Raw genomic sequence first — 27668 nt, 5'->3', positions numbered from 1 at the left:
TTCCCAGGTTATCCTGAAAGCTGAAACACACAACTTAGGCTCACTTAATAAGATGTACCCACTCAGAAATTTTAAGCTAAAACAAGAGCTGCAAAGAGCAAAGATGGCAGAGAATGGATTTGGGCGCTGTCTGTAGGAGAAGGCTCTCTTTGCTGTTCTGGGGGAAGATCCTTGTCTCAGCCTCTGTAGCCCCAGTGTTCCTTGGTTCCTTAGCAATCTTCATGTGGCGTCTATCCTCCCTCCATCTGTGCTTGCTTCTAAGTCTAATCAGCTTTGTAAGAGTCTAATCTACTCTTTTCATAACTCAGAAGTGATTAGGCTTAAGCCACGCCCTACACTGACATGGCTTCATTAACAAGAAAACCCTATTCCCAAAAGAATTACACCCGCAGGTATAAGGTTAGGATTCCAACACATATTTTGGGGGACACAATTCAATCTCTAACCCATGACCAAGCCCAAAGTCAGTAGAATAAGGAGATATACTCCACCCAGAGAGGTCATGACAGGAGAACGGAGGGAAGAGTTAGAGACAGATAAAGCAATCTATGACAATGTAATTCCACTAATCATTTCTAAAACTAAAGTAGAACATAGTGAAGAGCTCATTGAAAGTCCTTTTCCCATTAGTAATAAGTCTACAATATTAATAACATCAACAACAATGCAACAACTAAAATACTTAAGCAAATAGTAAATGCCAGGCCCTGTTCTAAGCATCTTAGAGATATAAATTTATTTAATCCTCAATGCAAAATAGTATCTGTGAGGATGAATTATTATTCCCACCTTAAAGGTGAAGGAACCAAGGCCCAGAGAGGTTAAGTCACTATGCTAAACTCACACAGCATAGTGGTACAGCTGGGATGTAGTCCCAGAGAGTTGTTTCCAGAGTCTAAACTCCTAGCCACTAGGTTATACTACCTCTCCCACAATTCCTACTGTATTTTATTTCCCTTTGAGGCTTTCCAAGAATTTGAATCATCTGTCTACATCAGGCAAGCAAATTTTATTCCATATCATAGCCTACGATCTCACATGATCTAGCCCCTGCATACCTCTTTGGCTTCATCTGAAATCCCTTTCTCTTTCACTCCAGCCACAGTGTCCTTTCTGTTCCTGAACAACTAAACTTGTCCCCACCTTAAGGACTTTGTACTTGCTGTTTTTTCTGTCCATGTCCCCAAATCATGTTATTATTCAAGTCTCAGCTTAAATGTAATGTTCCCCAGAGCAGTCTTCTCCTACCACCCTACCAAAGCAGCTTGCTCCCATCTTAGTCTTAGCAATTCTTTCTCTCATCACGTTTTTTCACTTTTACTCATAGCTCTATGGCTATCTGAAATTACCCTTTTATCTGTTTATATGTTCATTGTCTATCTCCTTTCTTCTAGAATATAAACTCCGTGAGGGAAGAGATTTTTATCTATCTTGCTTATGGCTGTATTCTCAGTCATTACATAAGATGATTTACGGACATAACAGGTACTCAGTGAACACCTGTTGGGTAAATGAATGAAATTCTCACTTTGCACTGACACTAAGCAGACTTTCCAGAAGTGCCCAATCGCCAGATCTCCGTCTCCTGTCTTCTGGTACAAAAAAGTCTGGAGATGTCTAAACCATACAGAGGCAGAAAGGTGCTACCGAAGCCAAATTTTATTTCCAAGCAGACATCATCTTTGAGTCCTAGTCATTGTGGTTAGAGGCAAGTGAGGTCATCCATTCCATCCAAGAAGAAAGGTCAGAGGGAAAATGGTCACAGAAGACGCTGGACAGATGTAAAGAGTTGACATCCAGAACTTTGGCTTCGCAATGATCCTTTATTGTATTGAATGAAGTTGGAAAAATCTGAGCCTGTCTAGATAAAGATGCTACTTCCACTGTCTAGGTTTGAACTAGAGCTGGGTAGATGAGCCATGTGGCAAAGATTAGGGCTCATTGTCAAGGGCCCAATCTTTACTAAGCTGCGAGCACCTCATTGCTCCATAACCTCCACTTCATGGGCTAGGTGTTTGTCCTTTTGAAGTTGTGTGGGAGGAACTGGACTGAGTTGGCTTCTGTTTTCTCAGGAAATCATCTAGGGGACTGAGCTGGGGGATAAATCACCAAACTTCTGAGCATAGTTTTAACCACAATCCGTAGTATCTCTGCTGACTACAAGACATCCCAGACTGTGTCCCAAGACTGTTGGCTGGTGATCTGGATGCCAGCATTCTCCATCTTTCGTCCCAGGCAGATAGGAAATGCTGCTTCCTTTCTGGGAAGCAGATTTGGTGGGTTAGTTTAGACTAAACATCTGCAAATTGTTTATTTGATGAATATGTACTTAATTTCCTGCAGAGAACAGATTCATCTACTTTTGAAGATGGCCAGGATGGGGGAGGGGAAAGGGATATTTGTGGGCCAAAAATCTATGTCACTAGGAGAGCTTCCGTCCAGTGGAAGAGGCTTGGGAATCAATGGCTGGATACCCAGACTGAAGAAACCCAGACAAGATATTTTAAACAACAGTTCAGGATTCTCATGGAATCTAAGGAATGCTGCTGACATTAGCAGGCATTCATCTGTTTCTAGACTCATTTTTAAAATTTTAGATTAAAATTTTTCCTAAATCTTTTTACTGAAATATGAATATGTAAAGTGCACGTCATAAGTGCACAGCTCAATAAATTTTCACAAACTAAACACAGCAATGTAACCAGCATCAGATCAAGAAACAGAGCATTGCCAGCACCTCAGAAGCTCCCACTCCTCCACTCATCATTCCCCAAGGCTAGCCACAGTTCTGACATTTAACAGCACACATTAATTTTGATTGTTTTTTACACTTTCTTTATTCAGCATTCTACTCACGAGATTCATTAATGTCATCCATATGTCACAGTCATTCACTCATTCTTACCGCTGTGGAGTATTCCATTCTGTGAATATACCACAATTTAGTTACTCAGGCTGCTAATGTTGGGCATTTGTTTCCCATTTGGGACTATTTAAAATGGTGCTTCAGGAAACATTCCAGCACATATATCTTGGACGAAATCTGTATGTTGTGAATATACACGGAGTAGGGTTTCTGCGTTACATGGCAAGTGTGCGTTTGTAAGAAACTGCCGCTGTTTTCCAAAGTAGTTGTACCATTTTACATTTCAACTAGCAGTGAGTTCCAGTTGCTCCATATTTTTACCAACACTTGGTATTGTCTGTCCTCATTTGAGCAATTCTAGTGGGTTCACAGTGGAATCTAAGCTCAGTTTTACTGTACTTCTCCTTTACTCCTTTCTGTTGTCTCTTTCTGCAAATGGCCTTTCTCGGCTCTCCATCTCCACCTAGAAGAGACCATGACTTCCCTCCCACTTCCTGAAAGGTCTTTCCAAAGACCAGTACAGTCACAAATAGAAATCTCAGTGCAATTCCAAAATAAGAGAAAGTATATCTGAGCCAATTATCTATAGCAAGGCTACATCATATTATATAAACAAGGTTCCTGGGACTGCACAGCTGGTATTAAATGGATGGCTGATTCCCTGAAAAGTGGATGAGGAAGAAACCCCAAAAGGCATCCTTTTTATGACCCTTAGACCACCCAAACAAATGCCCTATGAGACAACTTCTCAACAAAAGAAGGAAAATTTCACTCAGCCATTTAACAAATATTTATTGAGCTTCTACGATGTGCCAGGCATTGTTTTTGGTGTTGAAATACAGCAATGAATAACAGTGACAAAGTCTCTCTCCCTCTTTCCTTTGTCTATTTCTGCATCAAGGGACTACACACAGTGCAAATACTTTAACGACAAGCACATTTTTAAAAGTATGTGTAGGAGGCACCCTGAGATTCCTTAGGAACATGTCTTTATTTTCTCCAACAAAATGCTGCCAGTTGATGTGCCAAGCTCATGTCGAGAGTATGCCTAGTGTAGTGGGTATATATTCAGGTGCGTATAATCCTGGAATGGGAGCTTTACATATAAGGACTTACTCTAAAATTAATTTTTCAAGTACACTCAGTCCCTAGAGTGAGTGGGGCAAAGAGTTCTAAGTATCAATGTTACGGTTAAATTGTAAGAATGGGAGCTGGTAGTAAGATTCAGGAATATAGTACAGCTGTTAGCTTTAGAAATACACAACGCTAAGGTACTATACCTAGTACCTTAGCGTTGTGTATTTCTATGAGAAATTGTCCAAAGACAGCAGTGGGTCTATAAGGAACTTGAGTTCAGTGTCATGATCTGGTACTACTTTTCAAGAAGGCAGTTCAGCAACACGTATCAAGGTCCTTCACAATGTTCATATCTTTTAACATAATTTCACTTTTTGCAATCTAGAACAAGGAAATAATCCTTATGAGGAGAAATGACATCATACCCACCCACACTCTCTTTGGTTTCACTCCTCTTGACAGAGGTGTAACTAAGGTATCGCAAGTAGGACGTGTACCCTGAGTACTGCTTGAGGAAGGGCTCTAATGAGCAGTTTCTATTGGCCATCGAAGTTTCCATTACCAGCTGTGAGATCATTCAGCAATTTAAAACTAAAAAAAAATTACCACCATAGGCACTAGTTTTTCTAGACAGGCCCCTACTCTTGGATGCTCAGATAGAGTCATTCTTGGCTAATTTGATGGCACTTATTACAAGTAGGCTAAAGACAAAAGGTTAGAGCGCCTTAGGAAGTCAATTAAAGAATATGCCTTTCTCATTGGAGTCTACCTTCTGTGTTTTTTTGGGAAAAAATTGTCACCTGCTGTGATGAAGTCTGCTTTCCATTAGGCGAACTGGGAGCACGCTGGCTAAAGCTCTTTAGGTGGATACGTTCAACTGGACTGTAAACATCCTTTCTTCCTCAGGGTTATAAGACCCTTCCAACCTCCCTTTGGAACCTTTCACTCAGGCATGACAAGCGTCTATTATCATCTGACTAAATCTGAGGCACTAGATTTAAAAGACACAGAGACAGGGCTGGAAGGTGGAGTGTGGGTAAGTGTGAGAAACTGTTCACACAGAACACCCTTGTTCTCCAAATGGTATTGCCAATCATGCTACTTGATGGCTCCAGGGGCCTCAAATCATCCCCTGTGCTGCTTCTTCACAGCTTGACTAAAATATTTTTATGTCCAAATACACTTCTACTTCAATCTCTTAGCTCTCCTCCAACGTTCCAGGGAAGTGTGGCAATTCTTACTTGCGGGCACATAAAGTTTATCACAAGCTTCAAGGAGGTTTAAAGTTTTAGGGTCTCTTCCTAAAACTTTGTCACTTAAGTGTCCACACTGGTAGACCTGCATAACATTAGAGCTTAGGATTGACTGAGGTGAGTGTTCAATTAAAGAGAAACAAGCAGAAATATTGAGGAGATTCAGAACTGATGCCAGAGTCTCTATGCCTTTAATTAAATAATGTTCTTGCCTCTCACTGGTCAAGAATGAGCAGGTAAGGCACACCAGGAAAGCTTTATTGAAGAGGATTGCAAGCAGAGGTAAGGAAGGCCTAGGCAATGCTTACCGCCCATCTCACAGAACGAAGGACTTGCACGGGCTTTTAAATACTTGAGTGTGAAAAAAATTCATGTTTATTCAGAGGCACAGGCGCGGTTTTCCGGTAACTAGCCAGTTTTGGGTGGGGATAGGCTACCTAAGGTGCACGCGCAGCTGCTTTCTAAGATGGCTCCTGTCCCACAGGCCTCTGGAATTCATAGTAGGACTTATGGGGTGTCATGCCTGCGCAGTCTCTCGCTCTGAGTTCGATTCCCCAGCTGCGGCTGCAGCCCTTCACTGCCCCTGGTGAAAGGTCACACAGCGGTCACAGGTGGATGTTCGACGCATGTCTCTGGGGCTCGTTTCATCTGGTTGCTTCTGAGAGACAACTTTAAAGAAGTTCGTGGGCTAGTTTCTGATACCCTGCCCCATTGTTCTGGGGAATGTCTTCGTTTCTGTGCCCTGGCCCATTTCCTGTTACTCTGTCACTTTGTTTATGTGAACTGCAGATTTGGGGGCCCCTCTGTTCTCTTAGATCTTTGGATCCAGAAGTACAAGGAATGACAAAACAGTCTTGTTGACTCCAGTAAACAACCAGGAACTCATATCAAGAAAGGCATCTTGTCTCCCACCAGTACCCACAGGAGCTATATGGAAGACAATGGACATTCGTACATTGGACAGAGCTTTCAAAGCAGCCCTCTCATACTTCTTGGCAGTGTGGTAATATGGCTGACAGGAGGGCCGCCACAAAGCTATGCTGGTCAGGACTATGTAACCCCTTCTGGAAGATCTCAGGTTGCTGCTGAGAATCAGAAAATAACTAAGTGATATGCTTCCTTCTTTCCGCACCCTGGCCAACTTCTCCATCTACCACAGAACTCACAACTTGAACATACACAACACCCTCCAGGGTTTATCCCCTAGGATGTTCTACCCCACAAATTTAACTCATATATGCTCTTTGCAGGCTTGTCAGTGAGTCACGAAAAATAGGGTTTGGAGAAAAGTACGTGGAGCTGCAACAGACTCTCAGTTGGAAGCAACAAATCTGTGAAAGTGCCTCAATAGTGTTGAGCACATAATAGGTACTCAATAAAAAAAAAAAATCTTTTTTTTTTTGGTCTCTTCTAGTTCACAATGTACCTGAGGTGTAAATCATTCTGGACAACTCTGCTAGAATCTTCTTTTCTTATAATGAACATAAATACATTTCTCTGAGCCATGAGTTAAGAACTGACTTGATGGCAACTGGTTACTGGTTAGCTTCCTCTTATTATATTTACTCCTGGAGCCTTTACAGAATAACATTTATCTCTTTTTGCACGTAAAACATTCAAAAGCAGCCATTTCGTTTCCTAAATATTCAATACAACGATCCCCAAGTTTTCAACCAATCTGTTTATGGCCTGATTTTGAGGCCTTCATCATCCTGTTTACTCCCTGTAAATACACTCTTGTCTTTCTCCCTCCTGAAAGGTAACCAGGAATTGAACACTATGCTGTGTGGGGAGGGGGTGGAGGGAAGGAGGCAGCAGGTGTCTTCACTAAAACACACTTTCTCCTTCTTCCATAGTAGTTGGGTGCATGGCTACTCAGCTAGAGATGACATTTCCCAGCCTCCCTTGCAGCTACATATTGTCATGGAGCATAAGAGAATGAGAAGAAACATATATCCACTAGTGAATACCTGTTGCCATCAAGCTGATTCCAACTCATAGCGACCCTATAGGACAAAGTAGAACTGCCCATAGGGTTTCCAAGAAGCAGCTGGTGGATTCAAACTGCTAACCTTTTGGTTAGCAGCCAATCTCTTAATAACTATGGTTTAAAACCACTGTCACTGAGTCGATTCCAACTCATAGCGACCCTAGAGGACAGAGTAGAACTGCCCCATAGAGTTTCCAAGAAGCGCCTGGCGGATTAAACTGCCGACCTTTTGGTTGGCAGCCATAGCACTTAACCACTTAAACTATGGTTTAGCGGTCTAATTTTCTAGTCATCTCAGGAGTTTAGATATATTTCTGAACTCGTTTCAGACTATCTACGAGATTTTCTATAATCTCTTCACCAGTTTGGATCTTAGTCTCTCAGTATTCCCATTCCAGAGTCTTAAGAGAAAGTCCAATTGGGTCAGCTCAGCCAACAGAGTCATAGGTCAGGTGTCCACTCTGGTTCAACCATCTGTGGCCTAGACGACAGAATCTTGAGATAAAACTATGACAGCCTAAATTCACGTCTTCGAGTGATGATGAGAAGCAATTTCAGATAAACGCATGCGGCTAAGCATGAACTCCTAATCACACAGAGTTTCTGGAACTGCAAAGTCAAGGACCAGATCTTAAGTTACGCATCCATAACTAAGCACTGACAACTGAGGATCCAGTGTGCAAAACTGCCCTGCTCACTTGTGGTAAATCGTTATAGTGGTGGCCTCCAGTGAACAAAAACCTCCTGGTGTTTGCACCCTTGTGTAGCCCCCTGCCACACTGACTCTAGACTTGATCATGTGACTTGCTTTGGCCAATGAGACATTAGCAAAATGATGCCAGCAGAGGCTTGATTAGTGCTTGCATATTGGGGCTTGTCCTCTTGAAATATTCCTTCTTGGAAGCTAAAAGCCATGGTATGAAGAAACTTGGGCTACATTACCAAATGGTGAGAGGTATTAGAGGATGAGAGGCCATCTTAGATGTCCTAGTCCCAGCCGGGCTTCCAGCTAAATGTAGCCCATGAGTGACCTCAGCTAAACCATGCGCAACAAAACCACTCAGTTGATACCAGTCAGTCCACAAAATCATGAAAAGTAATAAATTGCTGTTGTTTTAGGTCACAAAGATTTGTGGTATTTTATAAAATAAATTCTTTAGATAACTGAACTTTTCTACATAACTGAAATACCTCCCCTCTCTAAAATCTCCTTGACTACAAAACCCATCTGGAAATCCAGGTGTCTGGCCCAGGACTCTTGGAGAAAATGTTCTGACAGTGGAAATGTAGCCAAAGGACCCTTGAAATGGGATCCTGAGATGTCTTCCTTTCCTCCTGTCTTCCTGAAAACAAATTCTGAAAAATAAAAAAAAGAAATCCTTAAACAAGGCATAAGAATGTTCCATAACTAGCCAGGTAAGACCGAGTTCTCAAACAGTGCCCCACACTTCCCTGTTACATAATTTCTTTCCTCCTCAATAAATACATCAACATTAAGGAAAGGCTGTGACTCTTTCTAGTTCTCCTGAAACACCAAGAAAGAAAACTCTCATTGAATGTCTCCTGTTCTCTTGACCAGTTTCCTGTGAGGTGGCCCAATGTCTGGTGGGTTGTACGGCCTTAAAGCTAAAGAAAAAAAAAAAAAAAATTCTGGTTAATGCCAGAGAGATTACCCAGAGAGATAAAATTCACCATCTCCTGAGGTCATTAAACACAGTGGGTACGATGTCTCAGGAGTCCCTGGGTGGTGCAAACGATTAAGTGCTTGACTGCTAACTGAAAGACTGGCAGTTCAAACCCACTCAGAGGTACCTTGAAAGATAGGCCTGGTGATCTGCTTCAGAAAGGCCACAGTCTTGAAAACCCTGTGGAGAACAGTTTTACTCTGCATATACTGGGTCATCATGAGTCACAGTTTCACACGACATCCCTGTTAATTGGCCTAATAACATGTTTAGTGCTTCTTTTCTACCTCCTGGTTCCTTGCATAGTGCCTGGGTTCTTAAAAGCTTGCAAGTGGTCATCCAAGGCACAACAATTGGTCTCTCTTCGCCTGGAGCAACAGAGGAAGAAGGAGAATAAGGAACAGGAGGAGATATGGAATGTGTTGCTAATTGCCTCCATGAATAACTGGTGGGGCAGTGGCTAAGAGCTCAGCTGCTAACCAAAAAGGTTGGCAGTTGAAATCTACCAGCCACTCCTTGGAAACCCTATGAGGCAGTTCTACTCTGTCCTACAGGGTTGCTATCAGTCAGAATAGACTTGAGGGCATCAGGGTTTTTGTTTTTTTTTTTTGGTTGCCATGAGACCATAAGAACTGGATGGTACCCAGCTGCTACTATGACCAAACATTTTGAGCAAAAAATCTATAGAAGAATCCTGATCAAAACAGGGTAAATGCAGGAAAAAAAAAGTTACCGTCGAGTTGATTCTGACTCATAGTGACCCTATAGGACAGAGTAGAACTGCCCCATACGGTTTCCAAGGACCACCTGGTAGATTTGAACCACAGACCTTTTGGTTAGCAGCAAAGAATTTAAAATTTAAAATGGAGAAAAGAATTTAAAATTCTCATGGAATGCAGACTTTCTAGAGCCATGGAGGCTGAATGAATCCCTGAAACTAATGCTCCGAGATAATCTTTAAACCTTAAACCAAAAAAAATCTCCTGAAGTCTTCCTAAAACTAAACAATAGTCTAGCTTAACTAGTAAAAAAATGTCTGCTTTGAGCATTGTGCTCTTTGAAGGACTATATGGGATCAAAGGAACAAAAGCAACTCAAAAGATTAGATAGGAACTTTAGGGGGCAGTGAGTTTATGTTAATGTGGGAGGAACAACTCAGAAACGAAAAGGAGAGTGAGAAGAGTTACATAACTTGAAGAATGTAATCAATGTTACTGAATTGTGGTGAATGGGTTTATGATTTGCTGTACATATTCTCAACAACATAAAATTTAAAAAATGATATTGTGGTCCCAGGAAGTATGGATGGGGCACAGTGACCATATCAGGCATGGTGGATCGGTGTTGTTATAGTCATTCTACTTTTGTAAAAACAAATACACCCTATGCAATAATAAGGGGAAAAAAAAGAATGTAACCAATGTCATTAAGTAATATGTGTGAAACCTGTTGAATTGGAATCACCAAAAATATATTATTTAAAAAATAAATCTCTTTTGCTTTTAAGCACCAAAATTTGAGGTTATTACTACAGCAGAATCTAGCCCATCCTAGCTAACACCCTCTCCCTCCCATGATCTGTGCCACCTGTGCTTTTGATGAGTAAACCTTATATCTCAGCCAATGGACGGAAAACAACAGGCTCCATGTGCAAAAAGAAGGCTCCGCTGTTTTGTTTATTTCTTAATGAATTCAGGCTATTTCCTAATGATTAGTGCTTCACCTCTCCTGGAAACAATTTATCCTTTAAGTAATTTATTCTAGATTCTCACCTGAGGGCCATAGCAAGCTCTATAGTCTTCCTTCTTCCCCTTTCTGAAAAATATACTTCTGTGTCTCTAGTTTTCAGGCATCTCTCTCTTTAATTCCACAAGTCCTAAAAACATAAAAGGGTATTTAGAGGCTTCATTTTCAGGTTCTTACAACCCTAGGACACAATTCATTCAAGTCAAGAACAGAAAGTTTCTCTCTTTTAATCACTCCTTCTGGATTTCATTTCCCTCATTTGGTTACCTCTCACTATTTTGCTTTAACCCAAAGGCTGACCGTTTATGAACATGGCCAGCCAGAGGAATCCTTTTCTTCGGATGTCTCTTTCATGTTTTTCTACACTGGGCTAGTCTCACTGTCCCCTGTTATTCATCACTGCTTAACACTCATTCAACAAACATTTACCAAGTGCCTACTATGTTTCCTTGGAAACTCGATGGGGCAGTTCTACTCTGTCCTACAGGGTCACTATGAGTCGGAATCAACTCGACGACAGTGGGTAGTGGAACTATGTTTTAAGAAAATGCTTGGTGTGGGATATGATCTCTGCCCTCAAGGAAGTTACCTTAAAAAATGTCAAGTAGACACTAGACAAGTGGGTAAGAGCCACAACACAAGGGGTCTGGAATGTCCTACATAAGTAGCATAAGAAAGTGCCTAAGAGCATAAACTAAAAACAGACAGTCCTGGGTTTAAATCTAGGTCTCAATTTCCTCATCTGTGCAACCAGGAAAGTAGCAAAGGACTGTTCAAAGAATAAAATCAGACAACACAAGTGTAAAAATGGCATGGCGGGGCATCTGACCTCCTCTAACTTCACATACGAAAAGGAGAATCAAAATCAACAGCCCACGCTGGTTCTTACAAGGTAGGAATCAGACATGCCTCCACCTTTCAACCTTTTTACCAATTATGACACCAACCGTCCCTCCCACGGCACTCTCTACTCCTCTGCTGGGTTTAATAATTTGTTGCAATGACCACAAAGAACTCACAGACAATATTCATAATTATGGAGTTTATTAGGGAAGTAACAGGTTACAATTCAGGTTCAGGAATGCTCAGGATACAGTTCTTTGATCAGGACAGCCTCTTCTCAGTGTCTTTGCAGGCACATCTTTCTCTGGCCCCTTGGCCTCTGCCCTATTCAGGTAAGTGTTACAAAGCTCTTTTAGCTCTGCCGATAAGTATCCGGAGGCACCCCACTCTGCCAGTAAGCCTCCAGTCCAAAGGTGCTCAACTCTCTTGCTCTGTGGCTTGGGAAGCCCACTTCGCCGTCTCCTGCCAGTCTCCTGATTCTGCTGCCTCTGCTGCCACCATTTCTCTGCGGCTGTTTCTCACCATCTCTGGTGTCACAGCTCTCTGTCTGTCTCCTGAATCTAGGAGGATCTCACCACAAGGATCCTGAGTCCAAAGGATGCACTCCACTCTTGACTCTTCTTTCCTGGTGGTGTTGAAATCCTCTCTTCCCACCTCCGGGATGGCTCATTTTAAGCCTAGTCAGATGGAAAAACTGACCAATCCCCTCATTAGGGCTGCATACACCTATCTGCATGGTTGTACCTCCACAAGGTGCCATGCGCCTTATTTATATTATTAGCAAACTTGCCAATCCCTTTGGTGGGCCACAAGCACCTCATTTGCATAGTCTCACCCAGTCATTTGGTAGGAGTTACAAAGACCATGCTACAAGGGCCATATTTATTCACTGCACCACAATAAGTTATGCACTTAGCTATATTTAATGCCACTATTATCATGAAGGTGATGGCCAATAATCGAAAATTTTAACCATGGGTGTGACTCTTCAAATTTGTATCTCAGAAATATTAAGAATTGAATACACTAACAAGATAGAACAAAGAGTCAGCCTAAAGTCCAGAAAGGCAATTAAGAGGCTGATGCAGTAGTCAATGGTTCAAATAAGAACCTGAACCACAGGAGAAGGGATGAAAGCAGAGGAACGATTTCTAGGGTATTCAGACAGAATTAACAGAACTTAGTAATCAAGTGACTATGGGAGGGTGATGGAAGGACGAGTTAAGAACGACTTTTGAATTCATGACTTCTGGAACTGAGCAGATGATAGCACCATTCACCAACGAGGCAAACACAGAGAGTAACAGAATTTTCGGGGAAAGGAAGACGATAAATTTAATTTCAAGCACATGAAATCTGAAGATGCCATGAAACATTATAAGGGGGCAGTGGTGGTTCAGGGGTAGAATTCTTGCCCTCCATGCAGGAGACGCAGGTTTGATTCCAGGCCAATGCACCTCATGTGCAGCTACCGCCTGTCTGTCAGCGGAGGCTTGTGTGTTGCTATGATGCTGAATACGTTTCAGTGGAGCTTCCCGACTAAGACAGACTAGGAAGAAAAGCCTGCCGATCTGCAACTCATCATGGGGACGGGACGGCACAAGACCAGGCAGCATTTCATTCTGTTGTGGATGAGGTCTCCGTAAGTCAGGGTGGAATGCTAGCAACTTGACTCAATGGCCACTAACAACCATGACTAATGGCCTTTGAGCATCTTTTCATATGCTTATTGCCCATTTGGATAGTTCTTTGATGAAATGTCTAGTCAAGTCCTTTGCCCATTTTTTAACTGAATTGTTCGTCTTTTTGTTGTTGAGTTGTTGCTGTTGTTCTTGCTGTCAGCTGTTGTTGAGTCCGCCTCTGATTCATGGAGACCCCATGCACAACGGAATAAAATACTGCCTAGTCCTACACCACTCACATGATCGGCTGCAGAATGGACCGCTGTGATCCATGGGGTTTTCATTAGCTGATTTTTCAGAAGAAGATTGCCACCGGCCTTTCTTCTTAGTTCATCTTAGTCTGGAAGCTCCACGGAAACCTATTCGGCATCATATTCAGCAAATCTCCACTGACAGACAGGGGTCTCCCACATCGAGGTTGAGAATTTTACACTGAGTCACCACAGATAAAACCCAAACCCGTTGCCATCAAGTTGACTCTGACTCATAGCGATTCTATAGGACAAAGTAGAACTGCCCCACAGGGTTTCCAAAGAGTAAGTGGTGGATTCGAACGGCCGGCCTTTTGGTTAGCAGCCTTAGCTCTTAACCGCTGTGCCTTAATATATATTCTGGATATTACACGCTTCCCAAATATTTTCTCCCATTCTGTAGGTTGTTTCTTCACTTCCTTGATAAATTTCTCTGATGCACAGAAGCTTTTAATTTTGATGAAGTCCAATTTATCTATTTTATCTTTTAGTGTTCATGCTTTTGGTGTCATATGTAAGAATCCACTGTCAAAAACTAGGTCCTGAAGCATTATCCCTATTCTAAGAGTTTCATGGTTTTAGTTTTACACTTAGTCATTGATCCATTTTGGTTTAATCTTTATATATGGTATGAGATATGAGTCAAACTTCAATCTTGTGGATAGAGAGATCCAACGATCCCAGCATCTTTGTTGAAGAGACTGTTTTTTCCCCCACTGCAGGGACTTGGCACCCTAGTTCAACACCAGTTGCCCACAGATACATGCGTTTATTTCTGGACTCCCAATTCTAGCCTGTTGCTCTATATCTCTATCTGTATACTGGTACCAGACAGTTTCGATTACTATAGCTTTATAGTACATTTTGAAATAGAAGTGTGAGTCCTCCTACTTTGTTGTTCTTTTTCAAGATTGCTTTGGCTATTGGGGGCTTTTTGGAATTCCATATGAATTTGAGGATTGGCTTTTCTACTTCTGCAATAAAGACTATTGGCATTTTGATAGGAATCATGTTGAATCTCTAGGTCACTTTGGGTAGTATTTCTGTCTTAACAATATTAAGTCTTCGAATAAAAGAAGTGTCTTTCCCTTTATTCAGATCTTCTTTAATTTCTTTCAATGATGTTTTTCTACAGTTTTCAGCGTACACTGTTTTCACCTTCCTGGTTAAATTAATTCCTTGGTATTGTATTATTTAAGATATCATTGAAAATGGAATTGTTTTCTAAATTTCCTTGTCAGATTGTTCATTGCTTTTAGCTAGCAGCTGAGTCCTTAACCATTGCACCATCGGGACTCCTTAAGTCAAGGTAATCCTGATTAATTTTATACAGATAAAAAAAAAAAATCTGTGAAGTCTCTTCTCTAAATTACCTTCAGTAAGGTTCTCATAAATGTTCCCCACAATTAACTTTCATAGTACCTACCAACAATTTACTCAAACACAGAGTTAGTTCATAGAAACAAATAAACTATTACTTCTATTTCTTTATGGTTGGGTAAATCTGTAGTGTTATCAGTAATTAAAATACTCCTATTGTACCCCCACTTATACTTTGCAATCTCTTTCATTTAAGGTGTTTACTAAACCTAATCTTGTTTGTCTAATTAAGATTCCCATTAAGATAATGCTTAGGGTCACTGTGAGCCAGAATCCAACAGTTTCAGACAATGCTTGTTCCACAATTATTTGCAGTTCACAGTTCAGTATTTTTTATTCATCATTTTCTGAAATTCTTTTCTTTTTCTTCCGGATATAATTATCCACTCATTTGCTCTGCAGGTAGCACTTTCTTTAGCCATATGAAGTCAAAATGTAACCATCAATTTAAATTCCGTCATGTATTTTATACGTTAAAAGTATATTCAAGTCTTAAATGAAAGCCCAAAACTTTCCTTCAAAGCCCAATTCAATCGCCTCATCTATGGCAGGCTAGCCTAACAAGAGACACAAACTGATGTTCAACAGTATCTGAGGGACAACTCTTAGGAGACTATCTGGTTTAAAAACGGTTGTTAAGAGAACCCTTCCACATGTACAGATTACTGAGTTCCTCAAAGAAGTTTGCTCATGTGGGTTGTATCTACTAATGTTTACTGTACTCCAAATTGAAACTAAACATTTTTTAAAACTATTTTTAAATTCATTTCATAATAAAATATTTATCTATTAACAGAAATAAATTTTCTATGAAAAGAATTACCTTCAAAAGAATTTTGTGAAAAGTGTAGCACAGTTTCACATTTTTAAAAAACTCTTTAATGTCTGAGAAGAAAAAAGCTGGTGTCTCATAGCCATTTCTTCATTTAATGTGTTGAAATAAACTGTCTTCATTCAAGAACATGCAGAAAATCTCTACTCACACGAAACAGCCTTTTCAGATTGTGGATATTCTTCTTTGATAGGACATCAAAACTTGACCAATAGAAAACATATTATACAGCTACAGCAATCAAAACGGTCTGGTACTAGTGTAACAACAGACACACAAATCAATGGGATAGAATTGAGAGTCCAGAAATAAATCCACACATCTGTGATCAACTGATTTTGGATAAGGGTGCTAACTAAGTTCCATTCGATAGGGAAAGAAAAGTCTCCTCTATGAATGGTGTTAGGAAAATTGAATTTCCATATGCAGAAAAATGAAACAGGATCCATGCCTCACACCATATACAAAAACAAATTCAAAATGGAGTAAGAACCTAAATGTGAAAACTAAAGCCATAACATTCCTAGAAGAAAATGCAGAGGCAATGCTGCTGGGCCTAGTTTTGAACAATGGATTACCTAAACAATAACAAGAACACAAACAGCAAAAGGTAAAATAGATAAATGGGACCTCATAAAAATTAAAGGTTTCTGTTCATCAAAAACACTTTACCAAAAAGTGAAAAGGCAAGCTATCAACTGGGAGAATATCTTCGGAAGCCATATATTTGAGAAGAATCTAAAACCCAAAATACATATAAAGTCTCAACAATCTAACAACAAAAAGACAACCCAATCAAAAAATGGGCAAAGGTCTTGAATAGACATTTCACCAAAAAAGACATTCAAATGGTCAACAAATGCATGAAAAGATACTCAACATCATTAGTCATCAAGAGTTGCAAATCAAAATCACAGTGAGGGTGCATTTCACTTCCGTCAGTTTGGTGGCATAATGGTTAAGAGCTCAGCTGCTCACCAAAAGGTCAGCAGTTCGAATCTACCAATTGCTCCTTAGAAACCCTATGAGGTAGTTCTATTTTGTCCTATAGGGCTGCAATGAGTTGGAATCTACTCAAACGCAACGGGTTTTTGTTTGTTTAGGTTGGCTTAAAAAAAAAACAAAGTAACAGATATGGGCAGGGCAAGGATGTGGGGAAATTGGAACCTTTATCCATTGCTGGTGGAATGCAAAATGGTAGGACCACTGTGGAAAACAATGTAGCAGTTCCTCAAAACACTATCAGATAACCTAGCAATTCCACCCCTAGGCATATACCACAAAGACTTTAAAACAGAGACTCAAAGAGAGACTTGTACACCAATGTTTACTGCAGCACTATTTAGAACAGACAAAACAACTTAAATGCCCATCAACAGATGAATGTATAAACAAAAATGTGGTGCATACATACAATGGAATACCATCCAGTCAGTAAGAGAAATGAAGTCTTGATACATGCTTTAACATGGATGGAGCTTAAAGACATTATGCTGAGTGAAACAAGTCGATCATAAAAAGATAAATATTGTGTGACCTCACTTATAGAAAAAGATAAGAAAAGGCAAAAGCATAGAGACCAAAGTTCCTTAGTGGCTACTGGGGCAGGAAGCAGGGGAAAAAAGAGGGTTACTGCTTATAAGGAACCAAGGTTTGGGTTACGGTGATGGAAAAATTATATTCGTTAAAGTCAAGGTTACACAGCCAATTAATGTAACTGCTGTCATTAAGGTGCACACCTGTAAAAAGCTGAATTGGCAAAAGTTGTGCAACAGATATGTTTACAGAAACAACAAAACAACGACAAAAAGAGAGGAGCTGCTAAGGCTGCTTCTGTACAACCAAATACCTCCTGGAATTTGGTTCCTTGGTTCAGAAGTTTAGGGTCATGGTTTCATGCGACACCCAAGTTAACTGGCCTAATACTGTGTTCAGTGCTTTTGTTCTACCTTCCTGTTTGCTGTGTAGTGGCTGGGGTCTTCAAAGCTTACAATCTGCCATCCAAGGCACAACAACTGGTAACTATTTGCCAGGAGAAAGAGAAGAAGGAGAGTCAGGCACAGGAGGTGGAAATGGAATGTGTGGATAATTGCGTCCATGAATAACTCTCTCATTTGCCAGGCGACCAGAAGAACTGGACGATGCCTGACTACCATCACTGAACATTTTGATCCAAGATTCTAGAGAAGAATTCTGATCAAAAGTGGGAAAAATGCAGAACACAACTTCAAATCTCAGAGACTCCAGACTTTGTGGAGCCATGGGGGATGGACAAACTTCTGAAATCACTACCCTAAGATAACCTTTAAACCTAAAACCAAAAATATCCCCTGAAGTCTTCTTAAAACCAAACAATACTTTAGCTTAACTAGTAAAGAATGCCTTGAGCATTATGTTCTTTGAAGACTTATTTATGTGGGATCAAACTGACAACACGATTCAAAAGATTATGTAGGAGTCTTAGGGTTTATGCTTAAGGGGGAGGATTATCTCAGAAAAGGAGGGTGAGAATGCTTGCACAATTCAAAGAATGTAATCAGTGTCACTAAATTGTACACGCAGAAAGTGTTGAATTGCTATATATTTTGCTGCATATACTCTCAGCAACAACAAAAAAAACTATTTTAAAGAGGCAAGGAAAAAAAAGAAAACTATTTCATAGACAAAAACATCTAAAAGAATAAAATACCTAGGAATTAATTTAACCAGGGAGGACAAAGACTTTTAACTGAACACCATAAAACATTGCTGAAAGAAATTAAACACCTAAATAAATGAAAACACATTCCACGTTCTTAATATTGTTAAAATGTCAATACTACTCAAACCAATCAACAGATTCAATGCAATCCTTACACAAATTCCAACAGTTTCTTGGCAGAAATGGGAAACTCAATCCTTGAATTCATATGAAACTGGGAGGGGCTCCAAACAGCCAAAGCAACCCTGAAAAATAAAAACAAAGAGGACTCAAACTTCTCTATTTCAAAAACTAGTATAAAGCTACAGTAATCAAAACAATTTGGTGCTGGTATAATGACAAAGATATAAACAAATTAAACAGAATTGGGAGCCCAGAAATAAATTCATTTTCTACGGTCAACTGATTTTTTTACAAGGTGCCAATTGCATTCAATTGGGGAATAGTTTTTAATAAATGGTGCTGAGAAAAAGAATGCAAAAGAATGACACTGGACCCATACCTCACACCATGTATGAAAATTAACTAAAAACAGATCAATGATCTAAATGTCAGAACTAAAAGCTTAAAATGCTAAGAATAAAACACGTTTTGGAATCCAGTTTCCGACAGTGGATTCTAAGATATAACACCAAAAGCATTAGTAACAAAAGATAAAACAGATAAATCCAGTTCTCCAAATGTAAAAACTTCCAAAGGATTTTATCAAGGAAGTTAAGAAACAACCTACAGAATCCGAGAATATATTTAGGAACCATGTATTTGATAAGGGTTTAGTACCCAGAATATTAAGAAAAACAAAACAAAACAAAACAAAAAAACCCTACAACTTAACAACAAAAAACAAACCACCAAATTTAAAAATGGGCAAAGGATTTGAACAGACATTTCTGTAAAGAACATACAGTCAATAAGCACATAAAAAGATGCTCAACACAAGGGAGAATAAAGGAAACCAAAGACACAAGGGAAAGATTAACTCAAAGAACTAATGGAACACAACTACCACAGCCTCCACCAGACTGAGTCCAGCACAACTAGATGGTACCCGCCTACCATCACCAACTGCTCTGACAGGGATCACAACAGAGGGTTCCAGACAGAGTTGGAGAGAAATGCAGAACAAAATTCTAACTCACAAAAAAAGACCAGACTTATTGGCCTGACAGAGACTGGAGAAACCCCTAGAGTATGGCCGCAGACACACTTTTAGCTCAGTAATGAAGTCATCATTCCTGAGGTTCACCCATCAGCCAAAGATTAAACAAGCCCATAAAAAAAAGGAGACTTAACAGGGCACACTACCCCAGGGGCAAGGACAAGAAGGCAGCAGGGGACAGGAAAGCTGGTAATGGGGAACCCAAGACTGAGAAGGGGAGAGTGTTGACATGTCGTGGGGTTGGCAACCAATGTCACAGAACAGTATGTGTATTAATTGTTAAATGAGAAACTAGTTCGCTCTGTAAATCTTCACCTAAAGTACAATAAACAAAAAAATATTTTAACTTAAGGGAAAAAAGGATGCTTGACACGTCATTAATCATTAGGGAAACGCAAATCAAAACCACAATACCACTTCACTCTCACTAGGATAACTATTACCAGAAAAATGGAAGATAAGAAGTGTTGGCAAGGATATGGAAAAATTGGAACCCTAATCAATTGTTGGTGGGAATGTAAAATGGTGTAGTTGCTGTGGAAAAGTTTGGTGGTTCCTCATAAAGTTAAACATAGAATTACCACATGACTCCGCCGTTGCACTATTAGGTATATACCTACCCAAAAGACTTGAAAGCAGGGTGTGATCATTATGGTTGTGTTTCAAATTGATTGGGCCATGACTCCCAGTGGTTTGGCAGTCGTATAATGATGTAATCACTTCCAAGATAAGATCTGATACAATGTAATCATCTCAATGGGATCTGCTGTGAGTAGCCAATCAGTTGAAAGGGAGTTTCCTTGGGGATGTGGCCTGCAACCAATATAGGTAGACTTTCTGGCAAGGGTCATGGACTTTTGCTCATTCTGGACTCTGCAGCTGGCTCCTGTTTGTCTGACCTCCAGTTATTGGGACTTGAGCTAGCAGCTTACCTGCCATCTTGTCTGCCCATTTTGGGTTCCCCAGCCCTGCTGCTATGTGATTCATGAGAAGCCTCCAGCCTGATCCACAGATTTAGGATGTTCCAGCCTCTACAACCACAGTAGCTATTTCCTTCACACAAATCTCTCTCTATATGTACTTATCCGCTTTACTGGATTCGCTTCTCTAGAACACCCAGCCTAAGACTCAGGGTCTTAGTTTCCTGCTTACCAATGTTCACGGGAGCATTATTATTGTTGTTGTTGTTGTTAGATGCCATCGAGTTGGTTCCAATTAATGGTGACCCTATGGAAAACAGAATGAAAAATTGTGTAGTCCTGGGCCATTCTAACAATTGTTGCTATGTTTGAGCCCATTGTTGCAGCCACTGTGTCAATCCACCTCGTTGAGGGTCTTCCTCTCTTTCACTGACCCTCCATCCACCTTACCAAGCGTGATGTCCTTCTCCAGGGACTGATCCTTCCTGATAACATATCCAAAGCATGAGAGAAGTCTTGCCATCCTTGCTTCCAAGGAGAACTCTGGTTGTACTTCTTCCATGAGAGATTTGTTCGTTCCTCTGGCAGTCCATGGTATACTCAATATTCTTCGCCAACACCATTAATTCAAAGGCATTGATTCTTCTTCAGTCTTCCATATTCACTGTTCAGCTTTCGCATGCAGATGCAATTTAAAACACCATGGCTTGGGTCAGACCCACCTTAGTCTATAAGGTGACATCTTTGCTTTTTAACACTTTAAAAAGGTCTTTTGCAGCAGATTTACTCAATGTGTCCTTTGATTTCCTGACTGCTGCTTCCATGCGTGTTGATTATGGATCCAGTAAAATGAAATCCTTGACAACTTCAATTGTTTCTCTGTTTATGATGATGCTGCTTACTGGCCCAGTTGTGAGGATTTTTGTTTTCTTTGTGTTGAGGTATAATCCATACTGAAGACTGTAGTCTTTGATCTTCATCAATAAGTGCTTCAAGTCTTCTTCACTTTCGGCAAGCAAGGTTTTGTCATTTGCATATTGCAGGTTGTTTAACGAGTCTTCCTCCAATCCTGTTGCCTCATTCTTCTTAATATAGTCCATCTTTTTGGATTATTTCCTCAGCATACAGATTGAATAAATATGGTGAAAGCATACAACCCTGACACACACCTTTCCTGACTTTGAACAACGCAGTATCCCCTTGTTCAGTTCCAACAACTGCCTCTTTATCTATGTACGGATTCCTCATAAGCACAATTAAGTGTTCTGGAATCCCCATTCTTGGCAATCATCCATAATTTGTTATAATCCACACAGTCAAATGCCTCTGCTCAGTGAATGTAAAACAGAGGTAAACATCTTTCTGGTTATCTCTGACTTCAACCAAGATTCATCTGCCATCAGCAATGATATCCCTCTTTCCACCTCGTCTTCTGGATCTGGCTTGAATTTCTGGCAGTTCCCTGTTGATATACTGCTGCAGCTCATTCTAAATGATTTTCAGCAAATTTTACTTGCGTGTGATATTAATAATACTGTTGGATAATTTCTGCATTCAGTTGGATCACCTTTATTTGGAATGAGCACAAATACCGATCTCTTCCAGTTGGCTGGCCAAGAAGCTGTCTTCCAAAATTTCTTGGCATAGACAAGTGAGCACTTGCAGCACTGCATCTGTTTGTTGGAACATCTCAACTGGTAGTCCATCAATTCCTGGAGCCTTGTTTTTCTGCCAATACCTTCAGTGCAGCTTGAGCCTCTTCCTTCAGTACCATCGGTTCTGTTGACCAATTCTTTTTGGTACAGTGACTCTGTGTATTCCTTCCATTGTCTTTTGATGCTTCCTGTGTCACCTAATATGTTCCTTGTAGAAGAAGCCTTCAATATGGCATCTCCAGGCTTGAATTTTTTCTTCAGATCTTGCAGCTTGAGAAACGTCCAGCATGTTCTTCCCTTTTGGTTTCCTAACTCCAGGTTACTTTACTTTGTCTTCTGGAGCCACCCTTTGAAATCTTCTGTTCGGCTCTTTTACTTCATCACTTCTTCCATTTGCTTTAGATACCTGATGTTCAGGAGCAAGTTTCAGAGTCTCTTTTGACATCCATTTTGGTCTTTTCTTTCTTTCTTGTTGTTTTAATGACCTCTTGCTTCTTTCACGTATGATGTCCTTGATGTCATTCCACAACTTGTCTGGTCATTAGTGTTCAACGTGTCAAATCTATTCTTGAGATGGTCTCTAAATTCAGGTGGGATATATTCAAGCCTGTACTTTGGCTCTCTTGGACTTGTTCTTATTTTCTTCAGCTTCAACTTGAACTTATATATGAACAGTTGATGGTCTGTTCTGCAGTCAGCCCTTGGTCTTGTTCTGACTGATGATACTGAGCTTCTCCATCATCTCTTTACACAGATGTAGTTGATTTCATTCCTGTGTATTCCATCTGGTGAGGCCCGGGTGTATAATCGCCACTTATGTTATTCAAAAAAGATACTTGCAATGAAAAAGTCATTGGTCTCGCAAAATTCTATCCTGCCATCTCCGGCATCGTTTCTATCACCGAGGCCATATTTTCCAACAACCAATCCTTCTTTGTTTCCACCTTTTGCATTCCAATCACCAGTAATTATCGATGCATCCTGATTGCATGTTCAATCAATTGGAGACTGCAGAAGTTGGTAAAAAATCTTTAATTTCTTCGTCTTTGACCTTAGTGGTTGGTGCGTAAATTTGAAAAGTAGGTCACATTAACTGATCTTCCTTGCAGGCGTATGGATATTATCCTATCACCCACAGCATTGTACTTCAGGATAGATCCTGAAATGTTTTTTGATGATGAATGCAATGCTATTCCTCTTCAGGTTGTTGCTGCTGGCATAGCAGACCATATGACTGTCCGATTCAAAATGGCCAATACCAGTCCTTTTCAGCTCACTAATGCCTAGGACATTGATGCTTATGTGTTCTATTTTGTTTTTTATGATTTCCAATTTTCCTAGATTCATACTTTGTACATTCCAGGTTCCAATTATTAATGGATGTTCGCAGCTGTTTCTTCTCATTTTGAGTCGTGCCACATCAGGAAATGAAGGTTCTAAAAGCTTGACTCGATCCACATCATCAAGTTAACTCTACTCTGAGGAGGCAGCTCATCTTCTGGGACAGTCTCTGACAATGTTCCACTGCTATCCATAAGGTTTTCACTGGCTAATTCTTTTCAGAAATAGACCACTACGTCCTTCTTCCTAGTCTGTCTCAGTCTGGAAGCTCCACTAAAACCTGCCTGCCATGGGTGACCCTGTTGGTATCTGAATACCAGTGGCAGAGCTTCCAGCATGACAGCAACATGCAAGCCCCCACAGTACGACAAAATGACAGACACGTGGGGGAAGCATTATTAACAACTGCCAAAAAGTGGAAACAACCTAAGTATCCATCAACAGATGAATGGATAAAATGTGGGAAATCCATACAATGCAGTAATTCAGCCATGAAGAAATATGAAGTTCTGATACATGGTAAAACATGGATGAACCTTGAAAAGATTATACTGAGTGAACTAAGTCAGACACCACTGGACAATATTGTATGACCCACCTATATAAAATACCTAGAACAGGCAAATGCATAGAGATCAATGTTTATTAGAGCTTACTAAGGGCAGGTGGGAGGGGAAAATGGAAAGTTATTCCTTAAGGAGTACGGAGTTTCTGTTAAGGATGATAACAAAAAAAATTGGAAATGGATAGGGATGACAACTGCACAGTATGGTGAAATGTAATAAATGTCACTGAATTGTACACATACAAATGGTTGAAATACCAAATGTTTTGTTATACGTATTTTACCACACACACATACAAAATCCATTTGTCTAACGTGCTCTTTGAATGGGATCTTTACCTACGTGTGACTTCATAACGCCATCTGGAAAATGTTGGTTTACCGAGTTATTCAGTTCTTCCAAATGTTGACACAGTTCATTATATAATATCACTATTACTATCATTATTACCACAAATGTCTTTACTAGAATGCTATCAAGCTCAAGGTGGCCCATACAGATTTCCCCAAATTCTAATTTTTTCCCTGAAAGCTCCAATTTTATTAGTAACAAGTTCATTTTGTTCATTTTCAAAGAAATGTTTGCCAAATACCCAAGTCTGAATAACCATGGTTTTTCAGTTGTTCTTTCAATTAAAGAAGATATTACATGAAAATGGGGAGGGGGGTAGCTGAGCTAGCAACTCAATCACACAAATTCTTTTCCTCTGCAGCACATACCCATTTTATCACACAGATACTCTAGAGCCAAGTAGAGTAAAATTTAATTTGTACTGAAAAAGAATCTGAAGGAAAAATGAGGTTTTTTTTTAACTGTATGACGTGAAATATTCATGACAGAGAAGAATACACACTACTAGACAATTCAGTGCCACTGCCTTGATTTCCTGCTAAGGTATCAGCTGTTTTACTCAGCATTGCTTTTGTATCTTTAATCCAAACATCAAAGAGAAAAGGGCATATAATATTTTAGTACTAACATGAACAGGTTTTACTCCTAAGGGTTCAAGGACTACACTTTGAAAACTAGTGACTTACATATACAAACAAGTCTTTAAAATGTAAGATACGTACATATTTAAATTAAAACCAAAAAGCCTATTGCCAGTGGAGACCATTTCGACTCATAGTGACCCTATAAGATAGAGTAAAACTGTCCCATCAGGTTTTCAAGGCTGTAGTCTTTTTTTTCAGTCTTTACAGAAGCAGACTACCACATCCTTCTCACACAGAGGGGCTGGATTTGAACTGATGACCTCTTGGTTAGCAGCTGATCGCTTAACCACTGACCACAAGGGATCTAAAACGTCTCCAGACGTCAAAATGTCCCCCAGAAGCAAAATCCTAACCTACCCAACATTGAGAAGTAGTGTTTTGAAGGAAAACCATCTAGGAAGTCTAACCTTGACTGTTTTTTTTTACAAAAAAAAAAAAAAGGAATAAACTCAATTTTAGGTCTATCTTCCCACCTTTCCTAAACTTAATTATTTGATGATGGAATGCAATTGTCCATTCTGAGTCCCACCTACAAACAACACCTGAATAACATTACCAAATTAAACTTTTCCTCCTAGGGAAATGAGATTACCAATTTCAAGAGTGATATCTTCTATATCTCACGTGGATTAGAGAGGGAAAATAGACCAAGGTTTCTCAACCATGGGAGTGCACATCAAAATAACCTGAGGTGCTTTTTTAATATATGTCAGGATACCATCTAAGCCACACCAGATCAGAATTCATTCAGCAATGACTTGAGTGTCCACTATATGCAAAGCACTGTAACAGGTGATAGGGATTGTCTCAGACATCTAGTGCTGCCGTAACAGAAATACCACAAGTGCATGGGTTTAACAAAAAGAAATTCATTCTCTCACTGTCTAGTAGGCTAAAAGTCTAAATTCAGGGCGCTAGATCCAGACGAAGGCTTTCTCTCTCTGTCAGCTCTGGAGGAAGGTCCTTGTCATCAGTCTTTCCCTGGTCTGGGAGCATCTCACACAGGAACCTTGGGTCCAAAGGACAAGCTCTGCTCCTGGCACTGCTTTCTTGGTGGTAGGAGGTCCCCAACTCTCTGCTCACTTCCCTTTCATCTCTTCAGAGATAAAAGGTGGTGCAGGCCACACCCCTGGGGAACTTCCTTTATACTGGATCAGGGATGTGACCTGGTAAGGGTGTTAAAATCCCACCCTAATCCTCTTTAACATAAAATTACAATCACAAAATGGAAGACAACCACACAATACTGGAATCATGGCCTAACCAAGTAAACACATACATTTTTGAGGGGGACATAATTCAATCCATGACAGGGATACAGCAATACATAAAAGACACATGGTCCCTGTCCTCTTAAAGTTCACACTCCAGTACAGGGAGACACCATAAACATGTAGACAAATAAACAGGATTACCTCAGTCTATTAAAAAAACAAAACACAAGGGAAAGTTTAGTCCAAAGGACTAATGGACCACAACTACCACAATCTCTGCCAGGCTGAGCCCAGAACAACTAGATGGTGCCCGGCTTCCACCACCAACTGCTCTGACAGGAATTACAATACAGGGTCCTGGACAGAGCAGGAGAAAAATGTAGAACAAAATTCAAATTCAAACACACAAAAAAACACCAGACTTGCTGGTCTGACAGAACCTTGAGAAACCACAAGCCTATGGCCCCCTGGATACCCTTTTAACTCGGTACAAAAGTACTCCAGAGGCTCCCTCTTAGGCCAAAGATGAGACAAGTCTATATGGCAGACGATAACACACCTGAGGAACTGGCTGCATGATTTAACCATGTTTATGAGACTAAATGAACACACCAGCCCAAAAGCAAAGATAAAGAAAGCAGGAAGGGACGGGCAAGTGAACAAATGGAAACAGGGAACCCGGCGTGAAGGGGAGAATGTCGACACATCAAAGGGTTGGCACCCAATGTCCTAAAACAATTTGTCTATTAATTCTTTAATGAGAAACTAATTTGCTCTGTAAACTTTCACCTAAAACATAACTGAAAAAAAAAGGCAAATAGAAAAAACTATAATGGGACCAATTTCACTACATTCTCACCAATATCAGTAAAGATATTATCAAAGTACTCAATGTTCTAAGTGAAAGTTGTATTTTTGTATTTAGAAAGGCCATGACATAATCATGTCCATACATTCAAAATTACTTGTTCTATGTTTGGTGGTGGGCAAAACTATGGCTCCTACTCTTTGGGAAATTTTAAGCTCAAGACTAAATAGGTAAATTCTCTCACCGTTTCAATTTTAACTTACATCAGTTCAATGAAAACAATGTGAAATTCCTGAAAAAAGTAGAATTTAATGGTTTTATGAATAAGTGGGGAAAAGAGCACCTGTACTCCCGAAGGCAACTTTGGGAAATAACTAAGGGTGATCCAAAGCAAGGTATTCCCCAGAAATTACTCAAAAGAAAAAAGCATCCCTTGGCAAGCTGACAATCACAAGGATTGTTTACAAAGGAATCAGGCAGGATTCTGCATTTTGTACTTCTGTGAAGAACTGGTAGCAAAAATTTGAAGGCAGTCAATTTACTGCTCTTAAATTTCTTCTAAGAAGCAAGTACAAAGCCTCTTACCTAGCCTACCTATGGTTTAAAAAAAAAAAAAAAAAAAGCTGTGGGTTCCAAGTAAGTAAAAGGCCAAACACTTCCCTGTTAATGTCACCTACTAAAAGGCACTGCTATTATCAGCCCAG

At 40.1% G+C, this 27668-nt stretch overlaps 1 long non-coding RNA gene across 6 annotated transcripts in view; it reads right to left on the bottom strand.

The window, feature by feature from the left end:
* Positions 1-5365: 5365 nt before the first annotated feature.
* The window catches only part of LOC135228734 (uncharacterized), a 29396-nt gene continuing 7093 nt past the window's right edge, over positions 5366-27668 (bottom strand). For 3 of the 6 annotated variants that reach the window (XR_010319531.1, XR_010319529.1, XR_010319534.1), the window contains 3 exons: positions 18462-18551; positions 10644-10747; positions 5366-8812 (listed from right to left, as the gene is read on the bottom strand). This is a non-coding gene — a long non-coding RNA (uncharacterized LOC135228734). Of the gene's footprint in view, positions 8813-8998; positions 9240-10643; positions 10748-18461; positions 18552-27668 lie in introns of all 6 variants that reach the window. The other 3 variants (XR_010319533.1, XR_010319530.1, XR_010319532.1) reach the window with 3 other exon arrangements.

The sequence above is a fragment of the Loxodonta africana genome, chromosome 27 (genome assembly GCF_030014295.1).
Source record: "Loxodonta africana isolate mLoxAfr1 chromosome 27, mLoxAfr1.hap2, whole genome shotgun sequence".
NCBI classification, from domain to species: Eukaryota; Metazoa; Chordata; class Mammalia; order Proboscidea; family Elephantidae; genus Loxodonta; species Loxodonta africana.
Note: the sequence above shows the minus strand (reverse complement) of the source record. Positions and strands in the feature narration are given on the sequence as shown.